General features: G+C 35.4%; 1 pseudogene; it reads right to left on the bottom strand.

The window, feature by feature from the left end:
• Positions 1-4,630: 4,630 nt before the first annotated feature.
• On the bottom strand, positions 4,631-4,991 carry LOC143382988 (jupiter microtubule associated homolog 1 pseudogene; annotated as a pseudogene).
• Between the last annotated feature and the right edge of the window lie 1,008 nt (positions 4,992-5,999).

Raw genomic sequence — 5,999 nt, 5'->3', positions numbered from 1 at the left:
CATTTTTCAAAGTGACTGGTAAGGGCTTAGTCACCTTCCCTAAGAACTGGGTTGAATTTTGAGACTTTTAGAAGTGAATCGGGTGTACCTTTGTAGTGTAACTGAACTGTGTGACTTCTGAGTTTTGTTCATAAAAGGTGAAAGGTGATCTAATATCCTTTCTTCTTGAAGTCCTCATCCTTCTTGTAAGCACCCCATCTGACTTGAAGCCAGAACACTGTGAGCAAACAAAAAGAGTCCACAATGATAGGCTAGAATAGAACGAGAGCGAGAGGGAGAGCGAGAGAGAGAGAGAGAGAGAGAGAGAGAGAGAGACTTGCAAGCATCCCTTTCAGTTCCAGATCAAATGACCATTTTATTATAGAAACAACAAGAGTCATATAACTTCCTGACCCACAAAAGCTATTGGAGATGTGAAGAAACAGCATTTAAATTACTTAGTTTGTGGTCATTCTCTATTTACTTCAGAAAATCACATCCTCCTAACATATTTGTGAAGAAGGCATTAGTATAGGAGAAAACTGGACTAAAATATGTTAATTTGTTGCAATTGTTGTTCATTAAATATGTTGGATGAGTAATTATTAAGTACCTACAATATTCCAAGCATTATTAATATTTGTAAATGGAGTAGTAAGTAAAGAGATGCATTTTCTATATCATAAAACACAGAATGTAGCAGACTAATTTTGCCAAAGCAATAGAGAAACAATAAAAGTACAGGATAAAAGATTTCTTTGGGGTATTTATAGTACTGCACCACAAGATGACATTGATTTAATTTTGACTTTAAAATAACTTAATGTATTAAAAATATTACAAATAATATTCAAATTTATATAATGAGCCCTAAATTGTAGTTGATATACTTTCACTTGTGTAACTTTGCTGATTTATGCCCTCCATTGGGGTATTTTTTTCTTTATTGCACATACTTTTTTAGGTTTACTGCAGAGAAATGAGTTTGGACAACAGATATTTTAATTGTATTTCTCCCCACTGAAGACTAGGTGTTGCCTATCATACATTACCAAATGCTCATGCAAAAGTCGAAGTACAATAAAGTCTTCATATGCTGTTTAGTCTTGAACAGGAAACAAAACTATTCATGCAACACATGTGCTATACTTGGCTGCACAGGTATCAGCAAATCAAGAGGCAGTGATTATTAATTAAGTACAAAAGAGATGGCAACAGTTCAAATGGAACACTGACGATCCTCTTAATATATCTGCCAACCTACTTGCCTTAATCTAGAAAAGATTGTGTACTTGTCTTGGGCTTAAATCACAAAGAGCACATTCAAACCATTCTAAAGACAATAATGACATGCTCAACACTTCAGTTGCAGAAGAACTTTCTTCCTCTTATTCAGAAAATTGTTACCAATTGCCACTTTTGCTTTTACATCTCTCCAACTCATTAAACTTTGTGAGGCTCCACTGACAGTTAAAATAGATTTCAGTAGCATTAGCTCCAATTTCAGTATATTAAATGCTGAGGATCAGAGAGTGAAATATTCTGATTAGGTATATTTACCAGACTTTCTTAGAAGATGCAATGGGGGAACTTAAAAACTAGAGACTAAAATATGTGCTTACTTTTATATCTTATAATGCCAAATGGTGGATCATGATTCTAAAGTGAAATTGCTTATATTGCTACCTAAATGAAGGGGAAAAAAAACCTTTTTTTTATTATTTCTGTTTCCAGCTATAACTTGTATAATTGAACAACATCCACTAGATGAGTTAGATTGGATCTTGCCTCTTAGGTCATAGCCCAGACTTATGAATATTTATAATGGGAAGGGAGCAGGGGAGGGGGAGAGGGAAGGGGAAGGAGAGAAATGGGATCTTAATTAGAACAAGATATATTCCATGTTTATATAATTCTGTCAAAATGGATTCTACTGCCATCTATAACTAAAAAGAAACAATTACAAAAAGAAAATTAATAACAATAAATAAATATCTATAATGAACTGCAATAGCTGAAAATGATTAAGTATATGGCTAGGAAGTATCTACTAAGACAGAGAATGCCTGTGCATCCACAATGTCAAGTACTCCATAGGTTATAGGTCAGAGGAAACTCTTGGCATATGGGGTTGAAAAAGTATATAAGGCAAAAGTAATTCATTGCTGATTGACTAGTGAAGCTCTTTCACCTGGGGACTGGCTGACTGACTTTCTACTCATGGCCAAGTGAGGATGGTATTATGATGTCCTGATTATAGTCTAAAATTCCCCTGAAGACCCCAGGTTCAATTTTCTTACTGATAATCAGTTAGTCAGCCCAGCTTGACTACATGGCCAAAAGGACATAAATCCCCAAATCTCTTTGATGGTCATGGAGATATGCTACTCAGATCTCCCTTCAAGGGAAAACCTGCTGCGGGAAGTGTAGCAAATTGGTATATTTCAACTGCTGCAACTTCAGGATGCAGTAGAGTTCACACTGTGCACTCATGCATGATGAGCTGCTCCCAGTCAGGAGCTGAGCCATTCCTCACTTGGGTGGGGCTCGGTCAATTAGAATCTTTTTCCATGGTTCCTGATTACCTTACCTGAAATTTTCTGAGAGCTGTAGTATAGTCGAAGAATCCTTCTAGACAGTCCCAATTGCTTTCATGCTGCTACTAAAGGGATAAGTCTTGCTTTGTGGTCTGAAGCTTTGTCGCCATCTCTCTTTCTCTAACTGCACCATAACCTTTGTCATGGCCAAGATTTCTTCCAATAACTTCTGTGTGTTGGGACCAGTGAATGAATTATGAGTCCCAAACTGTCTAGTGACAGAGGTGATTCCCCTGTGGACAACTCTCCTTGTGAAGGTTCTGTAAGAAAAGCCCAACTTATGTGTGAATATCTTTGGGTGGTCTTTCCTGAAAAGATGACAATTTCTGGGTGGAAGGAAACATAATGTATGAAAGCCAAGAGAAGAAAGAGAAAATAGAAAGATGTTGAAGCTGGAAACAAGTGTATCTTCTTTGAAATGAAAAATATTATTTTAAATTGATAAATTTGAAGACAGGTAGCAAGGTCCCATATTTCAGAGCTCCTTATAGTGGTAAGATCTAGCAAAGACAAAAAACTATTTAAAGGTATCAGTAAGGTAATATGTTCACTGAAAAACATTAACTTGCTGTGCATGGGTGAGGCCCTGAGTTTGATCCTCAAAACCACATAAAGATAAATAAATAAAGGTATTATGTTCATCTACGATTAAAAAATATTTAAGAAATAATGCCATCCAATTTGGCAATGTTTAGAGAAGCAAAAATTAAACTTACATTTTTTTTTATTAGAAAATAAGAATAACTGACACATAAGGAATGCGTTAATCAGCATCTTCTTTGTAGTGACCAAACTACCAACAAAGACAACTTAGAGGATGAAAAGTTTATTTGGGGCTGATGGTGTATAGACTCCATTGCTTTCTGCCCAAGAAGAGGCAGCACATCACCGGGGAAAGACCCAGCAGAGGAAAGTTGCTCCCCTCATGGCAGAGTCAGGAAACAGAGACCAAGAGAGAAAGAGGACACAGGGAAGATACACCTTTCAAGGGCACACTCCCAGTGACTGACCTTCTCCAGACATAATCTATTTGCCTACAGTTAATAACCAGTTCATTCAAACCAGGAGGGACTGATTAGGTTATAGCACTCACAATTCAGTATTTCACCTCTTAATATTTCTGCATTAACAGGAGCTTTTGGGAACAACTCATTTATAAACCATTATAAGGAGCTAAGTTTTCAAAGTAAGAACCTAGAAGATAAAAAAATAAAGAAAAACCAAAAAGAGAAGGGTAAATATAATTACTCTTCTTATATTCAAAAATAAAACATCAAATATATAAAAATTTTAAAAATTGAATTCACAAGGACAACAGTAGAACAAATTGACTCTTCTAAAACAAACACAAATACCTACACACACACACACCCTGCACAAGATTAACACAAAGAAGAAAAAGGTTAAGAAGAGATATAGTCTAGATTAAACATAAGTTAAAACCAGTAAAATATCACTACTATCGAAATTTTAGACCAAAACTTTGAAATTTTATACAAAATAACAGTTGTCTCTAAGGACCAATTACGCAAATTGTCTCAAAGAAAATAGAAAATCTCAGTTGTTATTAAGAAATGGATTTAGTTATTAAAAATTTACCATAATAGGACGACCAGCTCAAGAATTTTATTATTTAGATCCACCGAACACTCCAAGTACAGACAATTCAAATTTTATATAAAGTCTCATTTTTTTAAATTTATTTTTTAGGTGTAGATGGACACAACACAATGCCTTTATTTTTATGTTGTGCTAAGGATCGAACCCCTGGGTCCCATCCTTGCTAGGCGAGTGCTCTACCGCTGAGCCACAATCCCAGCCCAAAAAGTCTCATTTTTTAAGTGCATATTTTTAATAAAACAAATTCAAAATATACAGAGTCAGGCTCAAGTTGGGCATTCACAAGCATGAAGAAAACAAACAAAATGACAAAGTTCAGGGTAGTTAGTGAACTCAAGACCAGGCTGGACTTACTGCCAGGAGGGTTTCTCCTGGGTGATATAGGCACAGGGACCTTGGGTCTGAGCACTGGCCAAGCAGGCAAGTGGTTTTCTTCACTCTGCCCCAGGCTGCCTTTCAGGTCTGTGTCCCCATTTTTATGAATGTCACCTTCTCCCTTCAGATCTGAGAAGTTTCCACAGCTTGCTTCCGAAGAATTTCTTCTCTTTCATCAAGATGATTCCAAATCTTTGCTTCCACCACTATCTTTGGCACCTGCCAACTTGGCCCAAGAAGGGGGATTTCTTCAGGTGTTCCAAAGATGCTAGAGGCCATTTCATTCTTTCTCATGGATGATTCTGTTGGTTCATCAAATCCTAAGGAGGAATTGGATCCACCAGCAAAAGGAGGCTGCAAATCCCAGAAGCTATTCCTGATCTGAGGGTCAAGACCCTTGAAGGTGTTGGTGTTGGTCATGGCCTCAGGGAGCGAGGTAGGCTGGTGCAAGGCAGACTGATAAAATCCATGGTTACAAGTGGCTCGGAGGAGCTCCAGACCCACAACTGGTCACCACTGCATGAGCCTCCACCCAGAAAGTTTCTTATAATGTTAGATTTTTACTTACCCTCTTTTCAAGCATATCCACTTTTAGAATTCTCTTAATTTCATAAGAGAAATTGAAATGTATAGTCATATAAAATATTCTACTCATATCAATCAATTTTACAAATTGGATGGATTTAGGAAAAAAAAAAGAATGAAGAACCATGGGGATTGCAGGCCAGTGAATTTTAAATTAAAAATATTTATTCATGAAAGATAAAATAATTTACATAAAACTAAGAAATATATAGTGAATGATTCTCATTCATTTACACTAGAACTTGCATTCATTTAATTATTAAAACAATATAAAATGATTTTTAAGAGTCACAAATATCTACCGCATGAGCATTCCTGAGAAATAAGTGACATCAGCTCTATGGACAATACCAACTACTTCTCTATGGCCAACATGGTCTAATTTATCTACATTTATATTAAAATGTAAATAAAATGGAGATGAGTATGTATTTCTTTTAACAAAAAATCTCCAAATATAAAAATCAATTCCCAGTAAATTCAGATTTATGATACCCATTAATGACTCATATTTTATTGACAATACATCCATTTTCTTAGGCATTAATTAAAAAGTAACTTCAAAATTTGCCCATTAAAGAATTCTTTAATGTATATGGCTTAATGTAATGCTTTCTACCTTAAAATATTAGATTGGATTTCAAGAACATACAAATTACATGACTTATTACACATTTGCATTGAGCACTTTTGAGCACTTAAATAGTGTTTTAGATATTGGGATATTTATTTAAATATGCTGCCCAAATTTTGTGGTCTCAGGAATTTCAATTATAGTTGGAAAGTTAAAAATAAATTCATATATTGATAAGGGCTTCCAAAAATATAAAGCACATGAGTATT

This window comes from Callospermophilus lateralis, chromosome 17 (genome assembly GCF_048772815.1).
Source record: "Callospermophilus lateralis isolate mCalLat2 chromosome 17, mCalLat2.hap1, whole genome shotgun sequence".
NCBI classification, from domain to species: Eukaryota; Metazoa; Chordata; class Mammalia; order Rodentia; family Sciuridae; genus Callospermophilus; species Callospermophilus lateralis.
The sequence above is the reverse complement of the archived record's forward strand: the minus strand, read 5'-3'. Positions and strand labels throughout refer to the sequence as shown.